Below are 17,864 nucleotides of genomic sequence, written 5' to 3' on the forward strand. Positions count from 1 at the left end.
AGTATATGCCCCACACCCCACGAACTCAGTGCAACCTTCTCATCCTGCAGCAGAGCCTTGGAGCTTGGGCTCCAACCAATCGGTCATGCCACATTGCCTCTGCTCCTAAGAAACCGAAAATATGATGATGAGCCAAAGAACAGGGCTTTGGAAACTGACATGTAGATGCTCTTTTATAAGGCAGGGAAGACAAAGTTACTTTGTCACGAGGTCAGGCCCCAGCGTATTGTTGCCCAATCAGATTTAACTAACACTTTTACATGCAGACCCTATGTTAGACACTAGGTTGGGAACCTTTACTTCATAGTAGTAAAATGTCAAGCTGCCATTCTCACAATTCCTTCTATAGAGGCTATTATTTAATTTTATTAAATGACCACTTATAATAGCATTGGAAATAAATGCCAGTCCCTGCAAGTTACTAAATTTCTTCACTTCAATTTCTACAACTATGACAATGTTATTATATTTCCATACACCTTCTTTCAGAACAAAAGGTGACCAGTAATTCTCCTTAGTATCTTAAGAAGAGACTTGAGTTGGGAGCCTGAAGTTCTTGGTCCTAGGAGCCTGCTGAGGTTGGGTGGAGGACTCTGTGAAAGTCACTTCAACATTCTTGGTCTCATTTTCACCACCTGTGACATTAAAAAAGTAGACTAGGTGTTCCCCAGGGACTTAAGAGTCTAAAAATCCTTCAGGAAAGAATGTACTTTGGAAACAACCAACCAGGTATATGTTTTTTGAAGTGTTAATGATTGATAGGTTGTGACACTGAAATCAGTAAAACACGAATCAAATATTTACACATACCTCCCATGCAGTGTATTTTCCATCATGGGAAAGTATTGGGCAATGGAAAATTTCTCAAATACTTTTACTGGAAGAGACTAATTAGGCTCAGGTTTTTTGTTACTATTACATAAAGTTCGTACTAGAGCAATAATGATATGTGAAGCCCTCTGTTTATTCAGACTAAAATATCACATTGAGAATTATTTAGCAAGTTGTTCTCAGGCTAAGAGGCTTATGATTTGCCTAAGAATAGAGTGCTTTGCTTTATATAAGATGGTGATTTTTACCTTAAAAAAAGATCTCTTGTTGTTAATATTGTTAATGATTGTAATTCAAAATTATCAACAACATTCTCGTGAATTATAGACACTGTTTGCTAAGTTGTCCTAAAATGGAAGTCCGATATCAGGGTTTATATTTTTAACGCATCCACTGTCTTATGAGACCGTAAAATGTCAAACCACTTCAATTCTCCCAAAAGATGGAAAAAATACCATTCAACCAAGTACCCCATTTCTGTCTGTGGACAGGTAGAGACCATATTAATTGGTCCCCATGCGTTAATGAAAGCTTTGAAAAACACCCAAGCTGCCTAAACATTTACTGAAGTTTGTTAGAAATTGATTATCTTGCTCTTCCAAATTGTAAATTTGATATTTAAGTTTTCAACCTGTTCAGGATGAATTGCATATGTATATTACGCATTTTTTAAGGTAGATCTTTCCTTTATTTGTCCTAAATTAATTTTTTGAGGTTTTAATGATTACCTAATAATGCTGGAATTTGGAGATTTGATGACCAAGTCCACAGTCTCCCCACCCACACCCTTTACTGTGCAACAGACCTTTATTCTATCTCCTTTGGGCCTTTTCCACATCAGACTCCAGTCTTTCAAATCTGCTTCTACCTGGAAGTTTTCCATTCCCTAATTTTTATTACCTTCTACCACTGACCTTTATTTATGTTTAGCTCTATTGTCTTTCTTGGGTATGTTGCCTAAAAACACACCCTGGTTTTTTGAGTGAAAGAAAATTATGCTTTCTTTTATCATGATAATAACTTTCCTAATAATATCCAATATTTCACTTGTATTAAAATAACACATTGAGTGATTAAATGAAAATCTACCCTTGAATTCGAATTGACATCTCAGAATCCTTTACCTTGAAATCACACTTTCTATTATTCATTACTGGATGCTGACCATTACTCTTGCCTATACTGAATATTATTTGCCACTTTCTTGTCCATTTCTATTATTAGGAGAAATTTCCTTAGTTCCTTCCCTTCCACTATTACTTAAGTGGAAACTGTGTTTCCCAGAACATGCCAGCCCAAGGGGAAAAAATAATCACAATGGTAATCAGGCATCAGGATTTTTCTGGTTCTGTCCTAGCATGCCCTGTGAAAAACTGAGCCAGCCACCCAAAAAATTAAGAGTGTGTTCTTCTGAATATTCTATTGGCTGCACTCTTCCATTCTAGCTTACTGATGTGATGTCTCCTGTTGCCCGTGACATCCGGTGCAGTAGCCAGAATGTTTACTGAAGAGGTCTCTACTGTCCCACACAAAAGCATGTGCACTGCTGCAGCCCACTGAGAGACTAAGCATGGACATATGTTCTGCACATATCGTCATAGACCCCTGAGTGTCAGTTTTTCTCCTCCATGCAATTGGCTTAGAACTATTTCCCAGGATTGAAAAGGGCCTGGCACCAGCAGGTTTCTCCCTTCCTTCTCTTCTGCAAGCTTCAAAGTCTTTTTCTCTCAGCCAGATTTTTTCTAGAAGTCATAAATAAGCCCCTTCCAATTCTCCCAGACAGAACATGAACACTTCATACCCTGTAAACCTATTATCTTTTGCAAACTTCTCTCAAACTCCGTATCACATTGCTTTAAAATATCTACAGATCTGTCTTGCCCAGTAGGCTTTGAGGTACTTGAGAACAAGGATTGTTATTCAGGGCATATCCTTAGTGTCAGGAAATAATAAGAACTCCTGAGAAACCCCATGACTAAACCCACTGTTTACAGATATGTATCCCTAGATTTTGTTTTGTTTTCTTTTTTTTTATTGGTCAAGTTTATAGCTTTATTATTTTTTTATTATGTTTTGTTTTCTAAGCCTCAGTCCCAAGCAGTTGATTTCACACTTCTCACCTACACGTTTCTGGACAGTAGGACAGTGTGTCCAGGAGGCCTAACTCTACACAACATACTAGCCATGAGTTCAAATTTTGACATCTTGATTATCAATTAGTTCCAATTTTGCTGCAGTCTACTCCATAATCCAAAATGTCCAAGATCATGATAGATGAGATCATCTGGAGTGAAATACAGATAAATATACGGTTGACCCTTGAACACACAGGTTTGAACTGCGTGGCCCCACTTATATGCAGATTTTTTTATAGTACTAAAAATATATTTTCTCCTCCCTAGGACTTTCTCAATAACATTTTATTTTCTCTTGCTTATTTTATTGTAAGAATACAGTATATCATACATAGACCATATAAAATATGTGTTAACTTACGGGTCATGTTATTGTAAGGCTTCCGGTCAACAGCAGGCTATTAGTAGTTAAGTTTTGGAGAAGTCAAAAGTAATATACAAATTTTCAACTGTGTGGAGGCTGGTGCCCCTAACCCTCACCTCGTTCAAGGGTCACCTGTGTTTCTTTTTATTTTAGTAAACATGAATTTATTTTCGAGTGTGTCTTAGAACAAAACATGAACTGCTGACCAGTCTGTTGATTTCATGGATATTTTTTTACAAATAAGAATTATAAAGGGAGTACTTGAACACCTAGATGTTTGGAAGATATTGTTATATTGGTTCCTTTTTCTTTTGTTTTTTTCTTTTTTTTTTTTAATTTACACAAAATTATTTATTTAGTAAACCACAACGTAGGACCTGTCACCCAAATCTTCTGACTTAAGTCCAATAATTGCTTTTTTAAACCACAGGGCATTACTACAAATACCCTGAACCTGGCATCAATCCAAAAAAATATGACATGCTTCATGAATTTGCGAGTCATCGTTGTGCAGGGGCCATGCTAATTAATCTTCCCTGTATCATTCCAATTTTAGTGTATGTGCTGCCGATGCGAGCACTCCTTTTTTTGATAGGACAGATAGCGTAGTAGCAGAAGCACAGACTCTGAAATCAGACACCTAGGTTGAAATCATGTCTTCCCCACCATTAGCTGTGTGATGTTGGCAAACTTCTTAACCTCTTTGTGCCTCTGTTTGCCCATCTTCCAGATGGAGATAATAATTGTACCTACCCCATAGAGTTATGAGGATTAAGTGAGTTAATACAAGTTAAGTATTTAGAACAGTGCCTGACACATATTAAGAACTATATAAGTGAAAAAAAAAAAAAGAACTATATAAGTGTCTGTTGATGTGATTGTTATTATTATTTAAAATTTGTATTATTTATGATAGAGTGCAATTGAGGCTCCACGAAGGTGTGCCACAGGGATCTTGCCCTCCCTCACCCTTGTACAATGTTGCATACATCTAGAAACACTCATACTCCTATTTGGGAAGCAAGTTGTGATAGATTCTTGTAAATATTTATGATGCTCAGGGCGCCTGGGTGGCTCAGTCGGTTAAGCATCGGCCTTCAGCTCAGGTCATGATCTCAGGGTCCTGAGATTGAGCCCCATGTCGGGCTCCCTGCTCAGCAGAGTCTGCTTCCCCCTCTCTCTCTCTGACCCTCCTCCCCGCTTGTGCTCTCTCTCTGTCTCAAATTTAAAAAAAAAAAAAAAAAGATGTTTTTTTAATTTATGATGCTCAACAGCTCCTCTTTACGACAATATAAAAGTAATACTTTATTGTTTTCTCTTAAGACTACAGTCTTGCAAGGACTTATACGTTCCATGTAACTGCTGACTCGCTATAAGAACTCTGGCGTATTTATGAGGCATGATGTTATTTGGGAAACCACATTGCTGGGAAAAAGCAGGTCACACTTGTCTGTACTCAGCCAAGCTAGACTTTGATGTAGAGCCTTTAATTATGTCAATAGTACATACAATGTGGGTAATGACATATGAGTTGAAAACCCAATCTTTTTATAATGTTTTATAGTTTAACAAAGTGTTTTGAATATATTGTTTTAATTAATATTCAAAAAATCTGAGTGTCCATTTTGCAGATAAGGAAACCTCATTTCAGAAAAATTAAATAACACCCACAAACACCAGGACAAAAATGTTTAGTACCAAATTTCCAACCAGAATGTGGTTTAGTATTTATCTTTTAGAGATAAACATTGAAATAATTAGTAAAAAGATGGTTTGGATTTCCTTCAAAATAATCTAACCAGGAAAAGGAGCATAGATGAAAAGAAATTGGCCAGGAGTTGATGAATGTTGTAGTTGGAGGATGGACATTTGGCGTTCATTATTCTATTCCATCTACTTCTGTACATTTTTAAAATATTCAACAATTAAAAAAGAACTTTTTTTTATAGTATTGTTTCTGGAACCAAAATGTCAGAGTGTGAACCCTGGCTGTGTTTTTTTCATCTGCTATCTATCATTGGGCAAAGCTGTGACCAGTCGCCTCACCCGCGATGTGGTAACAATAGAGCACTTCCCTCCTATGGAAGCTGTGAGAATCAGATGAGCTGCACGTAACTGTTGCAGGCAACGACTTCGTAGAGCACTGCTCTGATCCCCAGTTGTTTGCTTTTTCCATAACAAGCTAATATCCATTTTGAACAAAATATAATAAACTCATCCATTCTTTCAATAAGTAAGCACCTAAAGCATGTGCAAGACATGTTCTAAGCACGAGGGATACAGAGGTGAACAAAATAAGCAAATTACTTGGCTTTACTTCACCTAAATTCCAATGGCAAGAAAGAAAAAGTGTGTGTGTGTGTGTGTGTGTGTGTGTGTCTTCAATGCTAATGGAGAAAAATCTAGCAGGATAAGGGGGATAAAGAGTGACTGGAAGAGGATAGCCATCTGATATAGGACGATAAGCAAAATGGCCACTGTTGTCCCCGACCCTACTCTTGCCAGCTCACAAAAGCAATCAACTTTCCAGGAATTCTGTAAGCCAGTTGAAAAACAGTCGTCACTAAAAATTAAATTCTATCAACTTAAGATTAAATCAATTTTATAAAAACAAAGGTAATAAGTATTTAAAACGAATCACTCCCTAACTGGTTTGCTACAGTTTACTATCTACGCTTTTGAGGTTATCCGAGTCTGTCGCGTCTGCCGGGTGGAAATGCTATGGAAGAGAGTGCAGCTACCACTCATCTATTCCCAACACCACCTGAAATAGCAGCACTGTAGGCGCCTGCAGTTGGCCATGCTGGGAATATTTACACCAGAAAATCTGATGAGTGCACCAAATCAGAACTTGGTTTATTGTTTGTTGATGATCACCCTAAACTTCAGAAAATGATGAATGAAACGTCAACAATGCTGATGAAACTTAAAATTGTGCTTTAATGTGAATACAAGCACACATTTTTCCTCAGAGAGCTGGTTGTTAAACATTTACCAGCATACTACAAACTAAGCTTCTCTAATAAAGTGATATTTGATTAATAAAGTGATAAAGAGACTTGGAGATGACGGTGAGCCTTGCGGATAGCCTGCAAAAGAGTGTTCTAGGCAGAAGTGGCAGCAAGTGCAGGCCAGTGGGGCTGGAACCAGGGGAGTCAGGGAAAAATGCTTGATGTCAGAGAGATAACTAAAACCAGCCCTTTTGGCACCTTGTAGTTCATTATAAGGACTGCCTTTTAATCTGGAAGAGATGGAAAACCCCTGCAAGTTTTTGAGCAGACATGTAACCTGATCTGACTTACATTTTAATAGGATGCTCTAGCTGCTGTGGAGAATACCAGAGGGAAACACAGAAGCAGAACACCTTGGAAGGCAAGGTGATGGTCGCTTTCACTTTGGTAGTAAAGGAGGCGTTAAAAATGGTCACCGTTTAGATAATATTTTTATGGAAAAGCCAACAGGACTTGCTGTAAGATGGGGAATTGGAGATGAAAGAAAGGAAAGTCAAGGGAGACTCCAAGGTTTTAGGCCTAGGCAACTGGAAAGATGGAGTTGGTGTTTACTGAGATGGAGAAGACCAAGATGGTTTATCAGCACCACAGGAAGGGGTGGGAAGAATTTGGAGCTTGGCTTGGCTTTGGACAAATTAAATATGAGATGCCTGTTAGACGTCTAACTGAAAATATTGAATAGGCAGTTGGATATTTGTGAGGGGTTCAGAGGAAAAGAGTAGGCTAAATGTATGTATAGGTGGTGTTTAAAGGCATGAGACTGACTGAGATCCTGCACGGAGCCAGTTTATACAGGACAAAGTTAAGTCTGAGCCCTGCAGCACTCCCACATTAAAGGGTCTAGAAAATGAAAAGGGACCAGCACAGCACATTGAGAAGGTAAGCCTGTGAAATAGGAGAACCTATAAACACAAAGAATTTATTTAAATTGTTATTTATTTCTTCATACCCTGGTTCTTTCCTACAAAGGCTTTGAGGTGGGAAAAAATGAAAACAAATAATAAGCTAACAAAATTAAAATAGAAAAAGTCTGTGTCACCAAAAGAAAGACTAAAAACATGTGAACCATGAGAAACAACAGTATGGTTTCCATGAACTTCGCATTTGGTTCTGAGTTTTTTAGAACTCACAGCAAAAATGGAAACAGGATTCATGTATTAGTTGGTGAGGGCTGCTGTAAGAAAATACCACAACTTGAGTGCCTTCAACAAGAGGAATAAATTTTCTCACAGTTCTGGAGGCTGGAAGTCCAAGATCAAGGTGTCAGCAGGTTTGATTTTTTCCTGAGACCTCCTGCCTTGGCTTGCAGAGCGCTGCCACCCTCCCCCGTGTCCTCAAATGGCTTCTCGGTGCCTGAGCAACCCTAGCGTCTCTCCCTCTTCTTACAAGGACAGCACTCCTATCGGATTAGGTAGGGCCCCACACTTATGACCTCATGAACCTTAATTACCTTTTTTAAGGCCCCATCTCCAAATATAGTCGCATCAGAGGTTAGGAACTCAACACATGAATTTGGGGGCGGTGGGGGGCGGGGGACACAATTCAGCCCATAAGGATCAGCGACACTCTTTATTGACAAAATTCGAAAAAAATCCTCAAGTAGGACTGTGTACTATAAATGTTAAATTCATCCTCTTTACGTCAATGTTATTACAGAATGTTTGGTGTGCCCTAATATTACTTTTTAATGATTTTGTTGAATGTGCGTGAGAGACAGCGTCCAGAAGGAACGTTCCTGAGCTGAGCAGAGGAGCTGGGAACTTGGTATGCACCAGTGTGCTATCTTCAGAAGTGCAAATGTCCTCTCTAAGAAATAAAGCCTGCTGCTATTCTGCTTTGATTGCATCTTTAGGCTTTGATACTGAGAAGAGGGGTAATCAGGAAGGAAAAAATTCTACATAATCCTTCCTAAAAGCCAGGCCAGATGCTGGGAGGTAATGCTGCAAGCATCGCTGTTAGAAATAGAAGTAAAAATCAAAGACCCAGAAAAAGTCTGTGGAGCAGGACCACTAATATTTAAGATATCATGGGGAGTCACAAGATGTATTAAGAAAATTACCTGTTGAAAAAAAGAAAGAAAGAAAATTAACTGTTGAAAACACAACTCCTTTATTCTTTAGGAGACGTATAAATACATATTTTTATTTTAACCCCCCTCAAAAAATGTGTAAAGATGCTAGAGACTTGTGACTTCTCATGCTTTACCAGGGCATTTTCATTTCCATTTGTTTCCTTGCTCTGATAAACGGTTAAAATTTTTAAAAGCCTTTAAATTTGTTTCAAGGGTCCAATTTACTTAACCAAGGAACACTTTTTTTAATGAAATACCTACTAACATCTTGATAAACTGAAAAAATTTTAGAATAGTGACTTAATTTTTTTAGCACAGCCCACAGAGAATACATTTTGCATTATAGCCTATTGAACTCACCTAAACATGACAAAATCTTCACAAAATAATGTTAAAAATGTGATTTTTTTTTTCTATTTATTTCTTTTTTCAACACAAGTAACAACCCCACTGAATGGTTTCATGTCCTGTTAAACCACTGTAACCCATTCTTTAAAAAATGCCACTTTTAAAGATGATACTCAATAGTTGATGCAGGCACGGATTGATGCAATGATGTAATGATTATACAGGATATACCAAAAGTTTCCTTCCTTGTCCTTTAAAGTCAGCTGATCCATCCATGTGACCATGCATGCACCTCCTGCCCACCGAAGCAAGCCCAGATCACTCTTTGATGTTCTTCCCCCACTGCTTCTCAGACTTTCCTGCTGAAGTATCCTTTATAATAGCAAAGGAGAGAGAATATGCACATTGGTGATGGCTTGATCATAGCCCAGAGCAGCCCACGCAAGGGTAAATTGTCTTTGAAGTCTTAGGTTTTATCTTAAAACTTCATGCAAAATTTGCATTTGACTCTGTAATGTAGGAAGTAATGTAGACGAACATTAAACACAACTGACTTTCCAGGAAAGTGTTCCAGGAAGGTTTTTTCGGCAGGAAAACTGCGGTCCCCATTGACAGATCATTCTTATTCTTCCACCTAATCACACCCTAATTGGATCCAGGATTATTTCAGTTTCTCCATCTCTAATCCTCAAAGTCTAACTTCCTGCCACTGAAGCCACAGATTTAGCAATCTTTCTAATTCACCTCTTCTTTGTATTCTTTTATGGTTTTTGATGGCGCATGGTCTTATCAATCCTTGCATCCAATGAGAAGCCATATTCTAGTTCCCTGTCCAAAGAAACCCATTCCGAACTCCAACCCATTCGTCCACACTTGACTCAATCAGGCTTGGCCCCTTCTTGGCTGAGAATTTATTCAAAAATAGAAATGGGGGATGGGAAGTGGGTAGAAAAATGCATCAAGATTCCAAGGTTCCTCAGGACAAAATGTACTGGATTTTAATGATGCCTGAACTACTTCAGCATTGGGTGCTTAACAGAGGCACTCAAAACTAGCACCTTCATGTATCAACAGAATCTCTTACCACTGTCAGGTCCCCAGAGAGTTTCAAGGATCCATGTATGGAATACCCATAGACACTCATGCAAGACTACATATATATCTACAACCCACAATTTTGGGAGAAGCCTCTTAGTCCACCAACCAGCAAAGGCAAAAGGGCAGCTCTCTCCTTGAAAATTATGTTCAATTCCAGGCTGTCCCTTCAAAGTGTTGACATTTCTACCACTCAGGATTTGGTAAAGGAGAGGATCTTCCAGTTTAGCCAAGTCCACCAAGTAGCTGTGCTCCAGGAAAGGAAATATGACACACTGTCCTGGACTCGATTCAAGGAAGGCCACATTAGACCTTTCATTAGAAGGTCTCTAACTGATACACTCCCAGCTCCAGCTCATGCTTAGCTTCAGTCCCTGACCAACATCTCAGCAACACCAGCTCTTCTCCCCTGCCCCCACCACATACCCACTACATACATCATTGTCTGGGAGAAACAGATCACAACAGATTTTATATCAATTTTTAGTTCCTTATGAAACAGGTGAAAAGACCCTTGGCCAGTGTGGATGAGAGAAGTCTCTGCGGTCTTCTAGCCTGGGGTCCTTCTCCTTCCATTTATTCCTCTGCATATGCCACATGGCTTTGTTTCACATGAGTCCTTGGGATGTCACTTCCCAATTTAAGTCTCATTCGGTCTCTAGAAAATTGTCCTTGGTTATAATTGCTCAGTGTTAGCTGAAAATAACAATATGCATCATAATTATGCAGAAAACCCAGGAACTAAAATTCTATCTCATAACCTTCCAGATTCAGATATAGGCACATGCTCTAAGCCAAGATCCTCACACCATATATTGCTGGCACCATGCTTTGTTTGACCCACACATTTGTTTATAAATTGACTTGGTAGCCCATACTTGGAAATCAGAAGATTTTTATTCAAATGTCCAGCTCTTCATGAAAAATCAGAAGATCTGGCAAAGGTTGGCCCATCTTCTGACATTCCCACATGACACCTCTGGAGCTGAGTGGCAATGCCTCCTTTAGATGCTGCTTCCTTTCTCCGATTCAATCCAGTAATCACCACTTTCTGTTTTCTCTCTAACACACAAACCAAGTATGAACTGCCATTTATCATTTATATTTGCACTGCTGATTTTCTTGAAACATAGAAATATGTCTTTGCATTCATGCCTACATCAAAGGTGGAAAAATGAAACATAGACTTCCTCAGAGATTTTGCAAAAAAATGAAAGAAGAGTATATTCTTTGGTGGAAGCAAAAAATTATTCTTACAAGTTTAATATAAAGCATGGTTTAAGCTGAAGGCATTCAACTTAAGACATCATTATAAAACAAACCACTGTAAGAACTACAAGGTAAAAACAAGTGTGATTAAATAAAAATAAATAATAATAAAAGGAAATGAGGTGTCAGGGTTTGTTTGGGGATGTAATAAAGCTGCTATGAAATGCATTTACAAACCTGCCTGTCTTAACTCATGTACCTCACTGTACAGCTCCCTACCCCCTAACCTCCCACCTTTATCCCCATCTTACCCCACTTATTTTTGAGTTTGTAACTTCTGCTCTAAAAAAATAAATCTATCAAAAGAAATTATAGCCAACTGCCTCCTATTAACTCCCATGGACCCTACATACCTCTCATCTAAGGACACCATAACAACATGGCATTTTTCTGGTTAATAATGATCGCAACTCACGGAGAAGTGATATGCGTATTGCTTGAGATGTCTGGGAAAACCCGGTGACTTAAGAGTGAAACAAAATCTGAGGCATTTATACAACTGGATATTTCAGATAGGTTGGTGGTGAATTTCATCTCCTGTCCTAGACCAGTGTAGAGCTATATGGAAGTAAGGACTGGAATATGTTTCAAGCTTGATAGAGAGGATCCAGACTTGATATAGGGCATAGACAAAGGCTAGTTGATATGGCAGGAACACATTTCTAATATTTGGACTAATGAGAGTTAAATAAATGCTGTAAGCACTGATTAGGCAATGCGGAGGAGGAGGAAGAAGTCGGTGGCAGCGTAGGCGGCCTGGAAGAGAGTCAGAAAACATTGTGAGTAGATCAGCATGTAGTCACACACAGTGTTGTGATGCCAGCAAGTCATGCTCAGGACTGTCTGCCCCGGAGTCAACTATGAGCAGGGGCTGCCCAAATCCTGGCAGGCCCAGGGAGAGCTATCATCAAAGGCAGCCCTTCCCTGAAGAGGGAGAGAACAGGTGGTCTGGAGCAAAGTTCAAGGAGGTAGAGCACTAACTCTTTCCCTCTATCATTCAGATAAAGAACAGAGTGAAGAGAATAGGCATTATTATGTAGTTTTTTTGTTTTTGTTTTTGTTTTTTTACTGTTAGATGTAATGAAGACATAAGAGATAGTGGCTTAAGGAGATACTTTACCTACCAATAAAATCATTAAAAGTTCACTTTGGTGTGAGAGTACTACCTCATAATTATATGACTTGTTTGTTGCAAGCTTTCAAACTGAGTTCTGCTATTCCTGGAAATCCAAGAACCTCATCATGTAAAAGCCTGATGTGAAAGAAGTTGCTAGAGCAATCTAACAAAATTAGGACAGTTCTGGTGAACTCTTGGGGCCTAATAAATTACCCCCCCAAACTTAGCAACTCAAAACAACCATTTATTTGTGTACAGTGTTCGGTGTCAGCAATTCAAGAAGGGCTCAGTTGGGTAGTTCTCCTTAGAGATCCTCAGACAGTTGCAGTCCAGATATTGGCTGGACTACAATAATTTGAAAGCTCAGCCAGATGGGATGTCCAAGATAGCCAGCAGTTCCTTCTGGCTATCAGTTGAGAGCTCAGCTAGAGCTGTTAACTCAAGCACCTACATCCTGTCTCTCAATGTGGCTGGCTCTTCTCACTGCTTAGCTGCTGGTTTTGAAGAGGCAGTATCTGAAGAGGAAGAGTCTGGAGGGCAGAGAGCAAGCATTCCAAGAGACCAAGGAAGAAGCTGCAAGACTTCTGACTTAACCTTGAAAGTGGCTCAGTGTCATTGGCACTGAACTTTATTGGTCAAGGAAATCACTAAGACCCTCCTGGATTCAATGTATCCCCATCATTCTACAAAAGGAGTATCAAAGAATTTGCCACCCTCTTTGATCCACCATATATGCCTTTCCATCATTCTGTAAATCTTCCATAATTGCTTTTTCTACCTTTCTTATGTTACTCATGCCCATCTGAATTTGGAAGTTGATCTCCTTTATTCTAAAGCTATGGCCTTTAATTGAAACCCTTCCTGGTAGTCAAGCCTGCAGGTATGGAAAATATGCTCTCTATGTTTTGTTTCCAACATTCAATTTACTGTTTTTACAACACCAAAACCCTTAGAAGCAACATTTCTCACCCACAGTTTGTGACAGGAATGTTATTTTTGAGTTATATTTAATGTATAGAATTTCAGCTAATCTCCCTTGAAGAAATAATACAAAACAAAGTTTCTTAAGCTTGGGAATCAGGAAAGACAGGCAGTAGACTTGTCTTTGTTACATGCTGTTTTAGTACAGTTGGTGTTATGTAGTCTGTTCCTAGTTAATCTCAAATTACCTTTATATAATAAAAGCTTATAATATCACTTTTAATCAAATTTTTTGTCTTTTGTTCTCATGTAAAAAGATGTTTCTGATCTCTAAAACTCTAAAAAGAGTAAAAAGGATGTTCTTATTTTCCCCATAATGACGAAATTTCTGTATCTTCTTTCCTCATGGCTAATAAAGCACTTAAAATCCACACCCCAAATCAGATGCCTTATTGAAAGGAATTAGAGTTTACCATGGAAATAGAGGCTTCCTTTCAAACATGCCTTGGGGCCCTTATCCTAGACTGTGAAACTTAAAAAATGTTTTTCATCATGTACGATCTGGTTCTCTTTTTTCATCCCTTTTTGTTTGCAGACTTGGGGTGGTTGGAGATTTTTTTTTTTTTTTTTAGAATCAGGCAGTGGCTGTTTCTTCTTTAGTTTCTTCAATATAATTTCTTTTCTTCTATGATACTGTCACATTCCTCCTCCTCCCCTTCTTCCTCTTCCTCCCCCTCCACTTCCTTCTTCTACTCCACATGTTTCTCACATTTATTCCCCCCCCTTTTTTTTTTAGCATTCTGCACCCTTGAATTGGATTTATATTAAAGGGAAATGAAGAAAATCAATAAAAGAGGAAAAACTAAACATGAAGCTTTGTATATCTTTCACTGTAAGGATTTGTGGAATCAAATCTATGGTTCTTCACTAACCCTCCCTAAATTAGAAGAGTTTCAGCTTAGTAGACAGTCATTTAAATTAAACTAAAAAACTATTTAGAGCAAAGAGAGGAGATTTTAAAAGGTTAATAGAGTATTAAGTTAAAACAGATTTAAAATATATAGTAGGTGATAGGCAAATCCATAGTGACGGAAAATAGATAAGTGGTTGTCAGGGACTGGAGGAGGGACAATAGGGAATGGTTGTTAATAGGTCAGGATTTCTTCTTGGCGTGATGAAAATGTTCTGGTAATAAAGTTCAACTCTTCATCTATTGTTTCCCCTAATACTCCTATGGACCCCAGGATTTGTTCTGATCTGAAGAAATTCTACATTTCCATCATCAATCCTAAATAGGTTGTATTACACCATCCTGGTAGGTTTGTGGGAGGTAAGCAGGAAGGAAAGAATTGTCTGAGGAACAAAGAGCCAAAAATAATCCCAAGCTGAAAGTGCCACCTCACCACCCCCATGTGTGGCTCTTTCCAATCACATGGATGATCATAGTTCATTCTGCTCTAAGTATTCAAGAATTCAAATTTATTCCCTCAAAAGGAATTGCAAAAAGCTAATGCAATCTTGAGTAAACAACTAAGATGTTTATTTGTTAATGAGCTGGACATCTTGATACAGACATAAGCAGAAAGAATATTGTTAATGCTTTGAAAATCAGAACACACACTGTGTGATTTTGTTTAGTCATATAAAATTCAACCTGTGTCTAATTTTCATGCAAACCTTTTCCCTATGTAAATAAAGAGAAGATGATTTTGGAATTATTTCCCTTTGTAAAGAAAATTCGGTTCTTTAACCATCTTCTCCTTGAGGTTCTTTCAAGGCATTGTGCTTTATTTTGTCTTGGGCACAGGGGGTAGGAGGTTGAGGGAGTATTGCTTGTTTTCTATGGTTAGCTTCCGTAATCTCTTTATAACAACAGTGTTTTTGAAGGCCTAATAGATTGGTTAGTGTCCTAGGCTAGACAGAGCTGTTTTCTACCCCTCTGAAAACCTTGAATGTGAAAAATAGAGATGTGTAAGAAGATTGTAATCAAAGAGGAAGAGAAGCGGTAGGGAAGGAAGAAGAGAATGAGGAGGAGGAGAGGAAGGAGGTTTGTAGAGAGTTGGAATGGAGACATGAGATTTGGGCTTGAAAATGGTCCAGCAGATCCCTCAGATTGGGAAGAAACCTAACAATTCATTGATGGAGGAAACCACGGGCCTCAGAGTCTTAGAAGTATCAAAGAAGCCTGTTGGATTAACATTTTAATTCAAAATCAAAGCCACCTCCATTTCTGTGTCTCCTTTTTACTGCCTCTTCCCCAGGAAGTTTTTGACTACCCCCCAAAAAGAAGTTGCTACCTAATCCCTTCCTTGGCCATCTCTGTTCCATCTAGGTCCCTCTGGGATGGCCCCACAAAGCCAAGTAGATTTATTCTGTCCCTTCCCTGTATAGCCATGTCATTACCATATGGGTAATAGTGTGATGGCCTTCGCACTTACTGTTGTTTCTGCAAGGAAATGTTCTTCCTCGGATGACCACATGGATACCTCCCTGTCACATTTGGGTTCTCCAGGAAGCCCTCTCTGAAACAGACTTGGGCACATAGGATGTTTACGAAGGGATATTCTTGGAATCAACTGTGGAAAGGGAGGAAAGGAAGTTATGTGGGCTCAACATCCTCAACTGCCCCAGGCAGAGACTCTGAAACTGAAATTGCCCATCAGGTAGGTCTTGTTTGGGCTTTTATACCCCACCTTGATTAATCAGTAGACGTGGGCTACCCATAGGAAGGATGTGCCCTTGAGAAAGAGGCTTTTTGCAGCTGAAGCAAACCCTGAAAGTTCTGACATTGAAGGCTGCCTGGTGACAGCTCACCAGCAACTAGGGCAGAAATCCTTCCTTGAAGGGGAATCTGGGTGACACATCCCTGCATCTACACATCCCCCACTTCATGCAGACTCTGCATATAGTTTACCTCCTCAGAGAAGCTCTTCCTACCATCCTTTGTAAAATATCCCCATTCCTAGCCCCCAAACACAATCCCAGCCTTCTTTCCCCGTTACCTTGCTTTATTTCCACTGAACATATTATATATTTATTTAAGTATATATTTTCTACACATTACACACACACACACACACACACACACACTCTACATGCTAAATGTAAGTTTCATGAAAGCCTGAACTTTGTTTAATTCAAATTGCTAGGTCCCCAGTACTTATAACATACAACAATTCTTGGCACATGGTAGGCAGCCGAAAAATATTTATTGAATTATCAAATCTGGCTGTCACCTAGATCACTTATTTGAGGGATATATCCACTGAGACAATCTAATAATTCTGTTGCATAAGCCTAGGATTCTTAGGTACTATACAAAAAGACTTAGTGACCAGAGTAAAACAAGAACATTAATGTAACGTGGGTATTGTCTAAGGTTTGACCTACCGAAGATGCCCTCTACTACTGGTAGAAGGAACCCAAGCAAACTTATTCTAATGTATGAGGGACCCACCCTGAGAGCCCCTTAAAGAAAATACAATGTATTTAGTTGCTAGGGCTTTTGCAACAAAGCATCACAGACTGGTGGCTTAAACAACAGAAATTTATTTTCTCATTTATCTTTTGAAGCCTAGAAGAAGGGTGTATGCAGTGTGGATGTCTTCTGAGGCCTCTCCTTGGCTTGTAGATGCCTGTCTTCTCTCTGTCTTCACATGGTCTTCCGATATGTCTGTGCCCAAATTTCCTCTTATAAGGACACCAGTCAAATTGGATGAGGGCCCATCCTGATGACCTCATTTTAACTTAATTACCTCTTGTAAGACTTTGTCTCCAAATACAGTCATATTCTGAGGTACTAGGGGTTCGGGCTTCAACACGAGCTTGGGAGGCGGGCAGGAAACAATACAGTCCATAACACACAGCCTACTGGGTTTCTACAAACCAAGTAGGATTAACAACACAATAGATTTTAAAATTAATTCTTGCCCCATACACCCACCCTAAAATAAATGAGCATCAGTCCACATGGAAAATCCCATAAGACTGCCCAGATATGAAAGCTGATTGACAGCGTATAAATAAAGGAACAAGACAGACTACAGGAGTGCTTTCAGCTTTTTTGCAAGTGGACAGACTTAGTTTAGCTTCAAGTTGGCACCTCAAATCTGCATTCTACACCAAGGCACATATTAAAAGATGATTTACTGCCTAAGACATTATATTGTAGAATGACTTGGCCCAAGGTGAATAACTTCTGGACCAGTTATATCAGTAATACAAGCTATTATTTTGAAAACAAATAGTGGGCTCTTTACAAAGGAAACACTGAAGTGGTTTCAGTATGTTCGAACTGAAGTAGGGGTGAAGTGCTGAGTTATAACGCACCAGCTTGCGATCACCCTGTTGCTCCTTATCCGTGTTGCCAATCAAATCTTCAGGATTTGAAGGAAGTTGTGGATTTCATCTGCTTTTTCTTTTTGTTTATAAAAAGATACTATTGGTATTTTAAAATCTTGGTCTTTCTAAGATTTTATTTATTTATTTGACAAAGAGAGAGAGCACAAGCAGAGGGAGCAGCAGGGAGGGGGAAAGGGAGAAGTAGGCTCCCGTGGAGCAGGGAGCCCGATGTGGGGCTCGGTCCCAGGACCCCAGGATCATGACCTGAGCCGAAGGCAGACGCTTACCCAACTGAGCCAGCCAGGTGCCCCTAAAATGTTGTTTCTTAAAATGTACCCCTTTTCAGCAAGATTAGAATCAC

At 39.1% G+C, this 17,864-nt stretch overlaps 1 non-coding gene across 1 annotated transcript; it reads right to left on the reverse strand.

Annotated features, from left to right (window-relative positions):
* Positions 1 to 3,799: 3,799 nt before the first annotated feature.
* On the reverse strand, positions 3,800 to 3,910 carry LOC115939643 (U6 spliceosomal RNA). The gene has a single exon (XR_004074421.2). It is a non-coding gene; the product is annotated as a U6 spliceosomal RNA (small nuclear RNA).
* Positions 3,911 to 17,864: the final 13,954 nt, after the last annotated feature.

The sequence above is a fragment of the Leptonychotes weddellii genome, chromosome 8, assembly GCF_054177405.1.
Source record: "Leptonychotes weddellii isolate Sample4059 chromosome 8, ASM5417740v2, whole genome shotgun sequence".
In the NCBI taxonomy this organism is placed as follows: domain Eukaryota; kingdom Metazoa; phylum Chordata; class Mammalia; order Carnivora; family Phocidae; genus Leptonychotes; species Leptonychotes weddellii.